This window comes from Vicia villosa, unplaced genomic scaffold, assembly GCF_029867415.1.
Source record: "Vicia villosa cultivar HV-30 ecotype Madison, WI unplaced genomic scaffold, Vvil1.0 ctg.000365F_1_1_2_unsc, whole genome shotgun sequence".
NCBI lineage: Eukaryota > Viridiplantae > Streptophyta > Magnoliopsida > Fabales > Fabaceae > Vicia > Vicia villosa.
The window spans coordinates 35773-50001 of record NW_026705166.1 but is presented as its reverse complement, the minus strand read 5'-3'; the positions used below and the strand labels follow the sequence as shown (position 1 = coordinate 50001).

The 14229-nt window shown below is 39.1% G+C and overlaps 2 long non-coding RNA genes across 2 annotated transcripts; both read right to left on the bottom strand.

Moving 5' to 3' along the window:
* Positions 1-755: 755 nt before the first annotated feature.
* Positions 756-2177, bottom strand: LOC131627503 (uncharacterized). The gene is made up of 3 exons (XR_009291489.1): positions 1954-2177; positions 1737-1794; positions 756-1033 (listed from the first exon to the last, which is right to left on the bottom strand). It is a non-coding gene; the product is annotated as an uncharacterized LOC131627503 (long non-coding RNA).
* A 9114-nt stretch (positions 2178-11291) lies between these two features.
* Positions 11292-12713, bottom strand: LOC131627502 (uncharacterized). The gene is made up of 3 exons (XR_009291488.1): positions 12490-12713; positions 12273-12330; positions 11292-11569 (listed from the first exon to the last, which is right to left on the bottom strand). It is a non-coding gene; the product is annotated as an uncharacterized LOC131627502 (long non-coding RNA).
* Between the last annotated feature and the right edge of the window lie 1516 nt (positions 12714-14229).

Sequence of the window (14229 nt, the reverse complement as noted above, 5' to 3'; positions counted from 1 at the left end):
AATCTCACCTTCAGGTTTAAGACGATTAAATAGGGGCAGCTGTCATACCCCAAATTTGTCCTACCCTTTATTTCTAACTGGCTTATACTTTCCATTTCATCTGCATACCATCATTAGGGCATTTGCATGACTTCGCATTCATTCATTAAATAAAACATGTACAAGCATGGGATCTAAGGTTTCACAATATCCAGAGTCTCTACACTATGCAAATTCATTCACTAGAGGTGTTCATTGTTCATGGATTAAAGTACTCTCTGTATGCTTGGGATTATCATATAAGTCCAAAGGTTTGGGCCTTATGATCATCTGTGGGTTTTACTTGGGCTATTCATCAATTGCGGAGTGGCTTCATTATTGTTGTAATACAATTCCTTCTATTGGGCTTCACTCAAATTCTTTGAATTTGGACACGCCTTACTGATTGGGGATTGATGTTCACACCCTTGTGTTCGATTCTAAGTTTCACTTTGATTAGCTGTGTTGCAAGACATTCGCTTTGGATTTTGTGCAAGATTCTAGTTAAACATGGTGGACTTTGTCCATATTAATAAATTTGAAAAGCATACAAGGAAAACTTTGATTTTTTTAGTCCAAGCAAACCATGGGAAATTTGCTTTTGGTACAAAGCCCATAGGATGTTGTCATGGGCTTTCATCTTTCATTCAAATTTAGCATGGAGTTCAAATAAATGAAGAGTCGGAATTCAAGTTCTACAAATGAAGAAGATTCTTTTTCATACACAAAATCATCGAATTACATGGATGGTGTCACTTGAAACACAAGAAAAGTCATCACAAGAAAAGTCATTAAAAGAAAACCCTTTACAAAATTCAGAAACCAATTTCAAAATACAAATACATTCGACCGTTCCAATCCCACCAAAGTATCCTTACATCTTCACAAAATTTAAAGACACAATGTTGGAAGCCTATTCTAAACCATGTCTTTAGTTAAAAACCATCTTCAGTTTCATCATTCCTATCCACACCATGTCATGCCCCTCAATACGCCTTTCAAATCACATCCGAACCTGTCAAAGAAAACAAGAACAGATCTAAATCAAATTCAACAGTCAGTAACTAATTATAGTTACAATCTCAAACCAGTCCCTGCATCTTACCAATACATTCAAACCTACATAAACAGAGTTGCAAGTCACCATACATATACTCATCAATCAAACATTCAAACACAAATAGTTTCACACACCAAAACAGAGGCACCCTCAACACCTGAACATAGTGTAAGTCCTGCTTTCATTCGCATCAGTATCACACCATACATCTTTCCAATCAGCATTCCAAAAACAAATAATTGCCTCTGTCCAATACCACATTCATACATTCACGACCTGACACATCCATACAATATCTAAGATATCATTCGACATTTGAGTTTATCACAAAACTAACTCACTAATAGAAATACACACATACAAATAAATTGCATCAGACACAATTCAAACCAAGTTCATACAAGGGGTCCCATCACGTTAACCATCGCCAATTAACTTCTCCTAACAGATCCCAATCCCTAATGGTTTCTTTCTAACACTTCAAATTTCTAACCAAAAGGAATACAGTTCAGAAAGCTTAACATTCAAAAGGAATACAGTTCAGAAAGCTTAGCATTCAAAAGCAGAACTGATTGTAACCAATCTAACAGTATTCCAATTATTCAAAAAACAAAACCATTTCATCATACAGCTAACTGAAACAATCACCTTACCGTACCATTGCTATCAGCATGAGGTCGGTTCAGTACGAGTTGAATGAAAGTCAGCTCCAATACCTACAGGGCAAGCACAAGATTGATATCCAGACTTGGTTCATTACCACAAGTTCAGAAGCAAAACAAAATTATTAACTTCCTACCAAACAATTCAACCACAGTAGATTCAGAGCCGCCATACTAAAAGAAAAAGAAATAAACGCCACACATCTAGCTCACCACTTGAAAATACCGAGCTCGGAATTCTATATGCTTCATTTCAGCTCACGGAAGACATACGGTTTCAGTTCATAAGTTTGTCCCAAGTCAGCCCTGCATCAACAAGAAGAAACCAACAGGAAAAACTCAGAGTTAGCCACACTAAACAACCTAATCATTTTCAGTTGCAGCTTCACTACTGTTAAGAGAAAGTTCAAATATAGTTTCCAACTGACAAAAACAGAATTACCCCCTAACCACTTCTCTAACAATTCCCAACTGATTTATAACAGTCCTATAACTAACCAGCTTACCAACAGTAGTTAACTAGCCTCTCTCTATTTTGATTCACTAACAAAATTTCACAAGGTAACTAACTTTGTTACAATTCTAACTTCTTATAACTGAATCCATAACCCCATAACAAGCTCCTAACCGATTCAATCACCACCCTTAATTCTCTCTAACCGAATCTCCAATCCAACGGCTCACAATACTCTTCTCTCTAACTACCTCTCTTCCCTCCACTTCTATATATTCAAAAAATCTCCACTCATTCACCACCACTTCATCATCTTTCATCCACTTCATCATTCTCTCTCAGATTCTCTATCGACCTCCACCATCACCTTCATTCCCTTCTCGATTCTCTCTCTCACTCACCCTCACCAAAGCTCATCACCACCATTGTTGGAGTTTCAACCTCTGAAACTCCTTCAGTTGAGCTAAACCTTCAACACACTCTCGCTGAATCGTCATCACCATCTCAATTACCCTCAAGAACAACACAACAGTTCACGCAAAACTCAAAACGGTAGAAGAAGGAAGAAGAAGAGAATCATCCAACCGGAAAAACGAAGCAAGAAAAGAAGATCAATGGATGCATAATATTACCTGTAAATTCGAAGTTCCTCTGGTTTTCTCGTCTTCGTAATCGCCGGTGAAGAGTCACCGGAACTGCTCCGGTAGGTAAGCCTAAACCGTCATTCTGTTGCATAAACCGTTGTATCATCATGATTGTGTGCATCTCATAGTGTCTTTCCCCTCCATCGATTGCACAAAACCGGACGTCGTGATTAGATGTTTAGGTTTTTTGGTTGTTTTGTTGTGGTTTAGATCAGAGAGATTTGAGAGGGGATTCGAAGAGATAAAGCTGAGATCTGAGATGAGGGAGCCGAGGCGAGGTTAATGGTGGGAGAATTTAGAGTTTATGTTTCGCTCCGCCACCGTGAGCGGTTCCCGGCAGGCGGTGCCGCCGCGGCCATATGAACATGAGAAAGCGAAGAAGGTTTGGGTCTGAGGGTGAGGTTTTGAGAGTCACGACGTAAAACCTAATTTCACTTTTTTTTATTATTATTTTAATTCTTTTGTTAAGTGAAAAATAAAAATCTGAATGTGATCCATAGTGTCACTAGGCCTCATACGAATTCTGCATTCACACCCCCCAAGAGGCCCATACGCACCATTTTTGGTGTGCTAAGAAGAACATGAACAAAAACTATATCGGGCCATTCCCTTGGGCCCAGCTAATTACTGCATGTGCACCCTGATTTAACTTGCACCCCCTGGCTCCATTAAAATGTTTAGAGTTTAGGTTCACTTCACAATAGTTTTTTTTCTATCATTTGTAAGTTGATAAAAACATGATAAAACCTTTAACATTTGTTAGATTTTTAGGTGATAATTGGCATAGAAATGTTCATAAAAAATATTAGTTTTAGGCTTATGGTTTTAGTCCCCTTTTGCTTGATTTAGAATTCATTTCTCTCTCACAAAAAACTCGAAAAGATAGTAGTATTTTTTAGTTTGAATTTGCATTAATACTTGAATTGTTTTGTGCTAGTTTCATGTTATTTTTGTATGATTTTTGTGTGACTTTGTTGCTTAGCTTTTGGCCATACTTTTGGCTTATTATATTGTTATACCGCTTGTATGCTTCTTTTAGAATCTACCCCATGTTAACATTAGGATTTAGACTTGTATAGACAACTTAGATTAGCATTTAGGATTAGTTCCCCGTTGCATTCTTTTTCTTTTCAACTCTTTAAAACATTAATAAAAGGAAGATGCGAATCACATTAAGCAAGTGATAGAGAAATGAGTGGGATTCATTCCCTAATCTATTTCTCAATCACTTAGTGGCATAAGAACGAGTGGGATTCATTCCCTAATCTGTTTCTCGGTCACTACTTAATGGGAGAGAAACGAGTGGGATTCATTCCCTAATCTGTTTCTCAAACATTAATTAATGGGAGAGAAATGAGTGAGATTCATTCTCTAATCTGTTTCTCAAACATTACATAATGGGGTAGAAGTGAGTGGGATTCATTCCCTAATCTGCTTCTCGGTCATTATACATTTTATGTGATTCGGATCGCAAAGCAAATTCCCTTAAAAAATACACAACCAAAAACACTTCAAAACACCTAACAATGGTTCAGACTAAAGCAAAGTAGAGAAAGTGGTGAGTGGCCCGGTATTGGGAATTGTTCATCACTCATCTATCCTAAAAGACACAAACCAAGCATTTCTTTTTCTTTTGCCTCGTTGGCACCTAAGGGCAATGTCATTTCCGTTCGTACGCATCGTAGGTCTTCCCTTATGCAAGAACGTGAACGTTGACTCCGCCCAATTAAAAAACACAAAAACAAACAGAAAATCTTTAGCCGAGCTACGATAACTCTGATTCCTGAAAAGGATACGTAGGCAGCGGGGTAGGGCCCGTGCGAGTACAATTCTTTATTTTCCCTACATTTTGCATTCATTTTGCATTTAGACATAAACATAGTACACACCCATTAGATAGAAACAGACATAGGTGGATACCATCGAGTACGATGGGCGCGAGGGGTGCTAATACCTTCCCCTTGCGTAACCGACTCCCGTACCTTGTTTCTCTGGTCGCAAGACCTTGTTCTTACCCTTTGTTAGGTTTCCTGATATTCCTTTCCCTTATGGGATAAATATATTGGTGGCGACTCTGTTCATTTTTCGCGAGCGTGCGACAGCTGGCGACTCTGCTGGGGATGTTGCTAGACCTGTTGCTGGTCCATCCTTAGTGAGTCGATCCTAGCCTGCGTTTGTTTGTTTATTTACTGGGTGTTTATTTGTTTTTATGTCTATACCTTGTATATATGTTTGCATGTTTACTTTTCTGCTTGCATATCATGTTTATTTCTGTTTGCACATCATGCATATGGATTATATTCTGTGTTCCTTGGGGTCTTCTGTTCTGTTTTGCAGGTTGGGTGGGATGTTTTATGAGGTAAAAGGCCCAATACCCAGGCCAGAGTGACACATAGGATACCTAGGACAGAGTGGATAGTCATGACGCCAACAGAATGTCAGGTTCTGTTGATTGCGATCATGAGACCCACGACCAGTCGAGGTTCAAATGAGATACCGTTGTTGGCATGTATTTGCGACAATGATGGTGTTTCAGGAGAACTGATAACGCTGGAAGCCATTGACCTACCTTGACCTAGATTCACCTGTGAGTGGGGTGGGATATACATGACAGGTACCGTTGGTGACTATTCTGTTCTGTTGGTGACTATTGGTTTTCCTGGTATTCAAAAAGGTGTCGGACCTTTGATCCTGTGACATTTGACCTGTATCAGTTATTCAGAAGATTGTATAGTGGATACTAAGATTATATGGACCTTGATCCCATGCTTTTGCATTGCATAACATCATTGTTTTATCCACTCCATTTATGAAAGATCCTAAAGTCTATTTCCAAAAAAGAAGGAGAAAAAGAAAAAGGAAATAGAAAAGGAAATAGAAAAGGAAAAAGAAAAGAAAAGACACTCTATACCAAAAAAAGAAGCCTTGATTCCAAAAAGAGATAAAAAAGAAAGAAAATGAAAGATTGTGAAAAGACTTTAGCATCTCTCATAAATGAAACATTGCATTCATATTATCATGCATCTCATAGTTCTATCAGAAGCTTATTGGGGTCCTCTTTCAATCCAGATTTCTGCTTCATCAACAAATTTGACTTCCCTACATCTGTATCATACAAGGATTAATCAGAAGAGGATCATGGACCGTCTTGAACAAAATCAGGTTGAACTTCGTAAGGACGTGGATACTATGGGGGAAAGGATGACCCAACTCTTTGAGACTCTCCATGCTGTTGTTCAAGGACAAGAAGAGCTAAGACAAAGTGTTGCTAAGTTGGCTAATGGTACTCCGACCACTGTTGCTAATGGGGGGTCAAAACCTGTGCCTGTGGAAATTCATAACAAGGAGGATTCACGTCATGAGAACGATTCTGAACTGGAGGCTTTCAAGTTCCCGATCGAGGAAAATGAGAGAAAATTCCATTTCCTGGAAGAAAGATTGAAGGCTTTAGAAGGTCGAGGCTCCTCTGGTTTGAATGCTATTGATTTGTGCCTAGTGCCTGATATCAAGATTCCTGCTAAATTCAAAGTCCCCAGTTTTGAGAAATACAAGGGTACTACTTGTCCGATGAGTCACATCAAGGCATTCTGTAACAAGATGGCTCCGTATGCAGAAAATGACAAGCTTCTAATGCATTTCTTTCAGGATAGCCTAAGTGGGGCATCTCTTGAATGGTATACACGACTCGAACGAACTCATGTCCGCACATGGGATGAACTAGCAGAGGCTTTTCTCAGACATTACAAGTACAACAGTGACATGGCTCCTACTAGACTACAACTCCAAAGTTTAACTCAGAAAGTTGATGAGTCTTTTAAAGAGTATGCACAAAGGTGGAGAGAATTAGCTTCCAGAGTCCAACCTCCACTTTTGGAACGAGAGCTTGTAGACATGTTCATGAATACTTTGAAAGATCCCTATCTGAACATGATGGTTGGATGTGCTTCCTCCGAATTCTCAAATTTGGTTGTCGTAGGAGAACGAATTGAAAACGCCTTAAGGGTTGGTAAGATTCAGGATATTGCTTATGTTTCCGAACTCACAGAAGAAGAGAAAAGTGAAATAAATGCAGTTTCTGAGATCGCAGAAGAGGAAATCCCTGCTTATCCTCAAGTTCAGGTTCCTAACTATCAGATGGTACTAGTTTCTCCTGGCCAATATATTCCACAAGCCTTTGCCACCACTATCAATCAACAACCCCAGATGGTCCAACAACAACCGGTTCAGTATCTGCCACAAAAGCAATGTGCTCCACATCAACAAGGTCATCCGAATCAACGCCAACCTAGAAGTAATTTGGAACGAAGAAATGCTCCTTTGGACCAGATTCCTATGACATACACTAAACTTCTTCCATATCTAGTTCAAAGCTCATTGGTGGTTCCCAAATCTCTAAAGCCTCCACCACAACCGTTTCCACCTGGGTATGACCCTAATGTGCAATGTGGATATCACGCTGGATCAATGGGGCACTCAACTGAGGACTGCAATGCTTTCAAAGCCAAAGTACAACAGTTGATTGATGGGAGGCATATAACCCTTCAAGAAGGAAACATATGGGTGAATGGAATTCCTTTGCTCGAATAAATGCCTAGATTTCAGAAAGTCTCCAGAATCAACAAATTCTTTCCTCACAACGTATAGCTTTTCTAAGTTTGATGGCCATGCAAGGTTCCTCCATGTTTGATGGTGATTACCACTCTAGCAACTATGCTTGGGGCTCCCGCACGAGGGATAAGCAAGACGTACTCTTATCTTGAGCATTGCATCACTCGCATTGCTCGAATCCCTAAAGTGAGGCAAAAATTTACAACTCTTGGGTGACTTTGTTGGAGTTTTCTTTTGAAGTAATCTGAAGTGTTTGGAAGGAACTGCGGAAGGTATTCAAGATCAACAAGTCCAGACGGAGTCAAGCCTCCTCAACAATGGCAATCATCAATTCATTTCTGCATTCTCATTTGTAGTTTTCCTTGTTTTGTTAAATGTTACTTCCATGTAAAACTTGTTTGTTTTTCAATGAAAATAAAAATACATTGCATATGCTGGTTTTGAATCAATCCATTCGTGTTCACTCATATCTTTCTGTCTATCGATATCAAACTCTTGATTAAGCAAAAATAGAAAAAGGAGAATGATGAAAAAATAATAAAAACGCAAAATCTCTAATTGTATGCTTTTGAATAAAACCCCGCTGAGGATGTACAGGCATTGTTTCAAATCCCCAAACACTGGAGATATAAGGGAGATAGACCCTCGTTAACCCCTTTGAGCCTTGAAGTAGGAGTTTCTTTTCTATACCAAAGAAAAAACCCTCACATTTAACCCAGGGGCAGGGTAGCATTCAATTAATCTGATTGAGCAATCAAAATTCATCAGGAGTGTGCATCCAAGGATACAACAATGGTTATCCTTCAAAGGGTTGAGAAAAGTCAATACCACAATGGTAATCAAAGAATGAGGCAGTCATAATCACCTCCCACAAATCAAAGATTCGGGCTCACACGACTTGTTCAAAAAAAAAGATGAATAATAAAAAAAAAAAAAAAGGCCCGCTAAGTCAATAACTTGAAAACAAGTGACTTAGGCAAAAATTAGGGCATCCCGCTGGACTCCAAAATAAAATTCAAAAGAATTTGTCCAAGCAAAAGTTAGGGAAACAAAAAGAAAAGCAAAAGCGAAAAACAAGGATTATAAAATAAAGATCCTCATCAAAGGAACGAAGTCGTGTGATCAGACACCAAAAACAAAAGGTAAATGGCTGCCATGTCCAAGAACTTCATTGATTCCTCAATCATCTCAAACTCCTCTTGAAGGATGAACGCTCGTATCAGGTTAAGTTGAACTTAGGACTGGAGAACATCACGAAGAATGGGTGGGTTAGGTTAGACTTTGAGCCTTAAATCCTTTCTTTCTAAAACCGTGAACCAGACCACGTTACAACCCTTAAAAGACCTAATTGAAGCAGGGTTTATCTCAAAAGCAAGCTGTGTAAAACTGACTCCTAGATGTTTGCTTACCATTTATGCTGATATCGATATGACAAATAATTCAAGCACTGAATGTCATGGCTTTGTTTTAATAACTTTGATCTCGAAACTAGCATTAGCATTGCATTAGGATTATCATCTTCAAAACAAATATATTTTACTTGTGAACAAACACTTGACATCAAGGAAGATCAAACAATGAACAACTGCAGAAAAAGTTGATCGATTCCATGAGCCATTCACTTCAAAGGCTGATTACTCCAAAGGGCGAGTTGTGTGAAGACTCTGTCAACTGAGGCATCCATTCAAGTTTCTATCAATCTGGGGCAATCAAGTCGAGGAATCTCTCTTGGGGTCAATTAATCTGGGGCAATTACGTCAAGATTTGACAAATCTCTCCAAGGATCCTTTGGGGCAAATTCCCTCGTAGTTCACGAAGCTTGGGGCACAATCTTCTGAGTTTTATTGCCTTCTCCCCGATCATAGGAGTTTATTTCTCCTGCAACCATGGTTTCTCCCCAAGCACATGAGTTTATTTCTCATGGGAGTTGTCCCATTCCCTGACCTGGTCTCCTCTTCTGAAGTCCTCATCCTCAACATGGTGAATCGAGGGAATCTCCTCAAGCTCACCATCCCTAAGCAATTCAAGATGTAGGGAAAGTCAAATGAAGTCACTTCCTCCCCAACAAAGCTACACTCCAACCCTCAAGGCAGTTGCCAATAATCTTTGGTACTGTAGGGTTTCCAACACCGATTCATATTGGCACCTCAAGACAATAGGCAACGGACCCCAATGATCATGCTTCACCATCACTCTAACGCCTTTATTTGGCACTTCGCATATAGAATCCATTGCATATAGCATTGCATCCTCAAAAGCGTAGCATATCCATCAAAATGGAGCATTACGCCACAGAAAAATTCAAACATGCATACAAAGCATAAGCCAGATAATACAAATCAACACTCAATCAAGACGACGGTACTTCCCCACATAAAAAGTTGTCCTTACAAACTCCGATTGATATCTGCTACTACATCACAAATCTCCTCAAACCCCAGTTCCCGTCCTGGTAATCATTCCTCAAAGTCCAATTCCCGCCTTGGCAAACTTTTTCAAAGTCCAGTTCTCGCCCTGGCAAACTTTTTCAAAGTCCAGTTCTCGCCCTGGCAAACTTTTTCAAAGTCCAGTTCTCGCCCTGGCAAACTTTCTCAAAGTCCAGTTCTCGCCCTGGCAAACTTTTTCAAAGTCCAGTTCTCGCCCTGGCAAACTTTTTCAAAGTCCAGTTCTCGCCCTGGCAAACTTTTTCAAAGTCCAGTTCTCGCCCTGGCAAACTTTTTCAAAGCCCAATTCTCGCCTTGGCAAACCTTTTTCAAAGTCCAGTCCTCGCCCTGGCAAATCATTTCCATCATTTTCAGTCCTCGTCTGATATCTTATGGTGAAGTCAGTTCTCGCCTGACAACCACCATTCATCCATAATTTCTTACCGTAAAACCAATTCTCAATCCCCAGCAAGTCATTATTCTCTTTCCCCATTCAACCATAACATCCATAAATCATTCCACCAGAAAAACAAAAATTTCTCTTTCCCCAGCAGATATCAAAAACAAATAATAATGATAACATTTACACCATCTTCTCTTCAGGACAAATTTCTGGTACTTTGATATTTAATCTTCTTCTACCTCGAATGTTCGAAAGGCTGACGCCAATCTCACCTTCAGGTTTAAGACGATTAAATAGGGGCAGCTGTCATACCCCAAATTTGTCCTACCCTTTATTTCTAACTGGCTTATACTTTCCATTTCATCTGCATACCATCATTAGGGCATTTGCATGACTTCGCATTCATTCATTAAATAAAACATGTACAAGCATGGGATCTAAGGTTTCACAATATCCAGAGTCTCTACACTATGCAAATTCATTCACTAGAGGTGTTCATTGTTCATGGATTAAAGTACTCTCTGTATGCTTGGGATTATCATATAAGTCCAAAGGTTTGGGCCTTATGATCATCTGTGGGTTTTACTTGGGCTATTCATCAATTGCGGAGTGGCTTCATTATTGTTGTAATACAATTCCTTCTATTGGGCTTCACTCAAATTCTTTAAATTTGGACACGCCTTACTGATTGGGGATTGATGTTCACACCCTTGTGTTCGATTCTAAGTTTCACTTTGATTAGCTGTGTTGCAAGACATTCGCTTTGGATTTTGTGCAAGATTCTAGTTAAACATGGTGGACTTTGTCCATATTAATAAATTTGAAAAGCATACAAGGAAAACTTTGATTTTTTTAGTCCAAGCAAACCATGGGAAATTTGCTTTTGGTACAAAGCCCATAGGATGTTGTCATGGGCTTTCATCTTTCATTCAAATTTAGCATGGAGTTCAAATAAATGAAGAGTCGGAATTCAAGTTCTACAAATGAAGAAGATTCTTTTTCATACACAAAATCATCGAATTACATGGATGGTGTCACTTGAAACACAAGAAAAGTCATCACAAGAAAAGTCATTAAAAGAAAACCCTTTACAAAATTCAGAAACCAATTTCAAAATACAAATACATTCGACCGTTCCAATCCCACCAAAGTATCCTTACATCTTCACAAAATTTAAAGACACAATGTTGGAAGCCTATTCTAAACCATGTCTTTAGTTAAAAACCATCTTCAGTTTCATCATTCCTATCCACACCATGTCATGCCCCTCAATACGCCTTTCAAATCACATCCGAACCTGTCAAAGAAAACAAGAACAGATCTAAATCAAATTCAACAGTCAGTAACTAATTATAGTTACAATCTCAAACCAGTCCCTGCATCTTACCAATACATTCAAACCTACATAAACAGAGTTGCAAGTCACCATACATATACTCATCAATCAAACATTCAAACACAAATAGTTTCACACACCAAAACAGAGGCACCCTCAACACCTGAACATAGTGTAAGTCCTGCTTTCATTCGCATCAGTATCACACCATACATCTTTCCAATCAGCATTCCAAAAACAAATAATTGCCTCTGTCCAATACCACATTCATACATTCACGACCTGACACATCCATACAATATCTAAGATATCATTCGACATTTGAGTTTATCACAAAACTAACTCACTAATAGAAATACACACATACAAATAAATTGCATCAGACACAATTCAAACCAAGTTCATACAAGGGGTCCCATCACGTTAACCATCGCCAATTAACTTCTCCTAACAGATCCCAATCCCTAATGGTTTCTTTCTAACACTTCAAATTTCTAACCAAAAGGAATACAGTTCAGAAAGCTTAACATTCAAAAGGAATACAGTTCAGAAAGCTTAGCATTCAAAAGCAGAACTGATTGTAACCAATCTAACAGTATTCCAATTATTCAAAAAACAAAACCATTTCATCATACAGCTAACTGAAACAATCACCTTACCGTACCATTGCTATCAGCATGAGGTCGGTTCAGTACGAGTTGAATGAAAGTCAGCTCCAATACCTACAGGGCAAGCACAAGATTGATATCCAGACTTGGTTCATTACCACAAGTTCAGAAGCAAAACAAAATTATTAACTTCCTACCAAACAATTCAACCACAGTAGATTCAGAGCCGCCATACTAAAAGAAAAAGAAATAAACGCCACACATCTAGCTCACCACTTGAAAATACCGAGCTCGGAATTCTATATGCTTCATTTCAGCTCACGGAAGACATACGGTTTCAGTTCATAAGTTTGTCCCAAGTCAGCCCTGCATCAACAAGAAGAAACCAACAGGAAAAACTCAGAGTTAGCCACACTAAACAACCTAATCATTTTCAGTTGCAGCTTCACTACTGTTAAGAGAAAGTTCAAATATAGTTTCCAACTGACAAAAACAGAATTACCCCCTAACCACTTCTCTAACAATTCCCAACTGATTTATAACAGTCCTATAACTAACCAGCTTACCAACAGTAGTTAACTAGCCTCTCTCTATTTTGATTCACTAACAAAATTTCACAAGGTAACTAACTTTGTTACAATTCTAACTTCTTATAACTGAATCCATAACCCCATAACAAGCTCCTAACCGATTCAATCACCACCCTTAATTCTCTCTAACCGAATCTCCAATCCAACGGCTCACAATACTCTTCTCTCTAACTACCTCTCTTCCCTCCACTTCTATATATTCAAAAAATCTCCACTCATTCACCACCACTTCATCATCTTTCATCCACTTCATCATTCTCTCTCAGATTCTCTATCGACCTCCACCATCACCTTCATTCCCTTCTCGATTCTCTCTCTCACTCACCCTCACCAAAGCTCATCACCACCATTGTTGGAGTTTCAACCTCTGAAACTCCTTCAGTTGAGCTAAACCTTCAACACACTCTCGCTGAATCGTCATCACCATCTCAATTACCCTCAAGAACAACACAACAGTTCACGCAAAACTCAAAACGGTAGAAGAAGGAAGAAGAAGAGAATCATCCAACCGGAAAAACGAAGCAAGAAAAGAAGATCAATGGATGCATAATATTACCTGTAAATTCGAAGTTCCTCTGGTTTTCTCGTCTTCGTAATCGCCGGTGAAGAGTCACCGGAACTGCTCCGGTAGGTAAGCCTAAACCGTCATTCTGTTGCATAAACCGTTGTATCATCATGATTGTGTGCATCTCATAGTGTCTTTCCCCTCCATCGATTGCACAAAACCGGACGTCGTGATTAGATGTTTAGGTTTTTTGGTTGTTTTGTTGTGGTTTAGATCAGAGAGATTTGAGAGGGGATTCGAAGAGATAAAGCTGAGATCTGAGATGAGGGAGCCGAGGCGAGGTTAATGGTGGGAGAATTTAGAGTTTATGTTTCGCTCCGCCACCGTGAGCGGTTCCCGGCAGGCGGTGCCGCCGCGGCCATATGAACATGAGAAAGCGAAGAAGGTTTGGGTCTGAGGGTGAGGTTTTGAGAGTCACGACGTAAAACCTAATTTCACTTTTTTTTATTATTATTTTAATTCTTTTGTTAAGTGAAAAATAAAAATCTGAATGTGATCCATAGTGTCACTAGGCCTCATACGAATTCTGCATTCACACCCCCCAAGAGGCCCATACGCACCATTTTTGGTGTGCTAAGAAGAACATGAACAAAAACTATATCGGGCCATTCCCTTGGGCCCAGCTAATTACTGCATGTGCACCCTGATTTAACTTGCACCCCCCTGGCTCCATTAAAATGTTTAGAGTTTAGGTTCACTTCACAATAGTTTTTTTTCTATCATTTGTAAGTTGATAAAAACATGATAAAACCTTTAACATTTGTTAGATTTTTAGGTGATAATTGGCATAGAAATGTTCATAAAAAATATTAGTTTTAGGCTTATGGTTTTAGTCCCCTTTTGCTTGATTTAGAATTC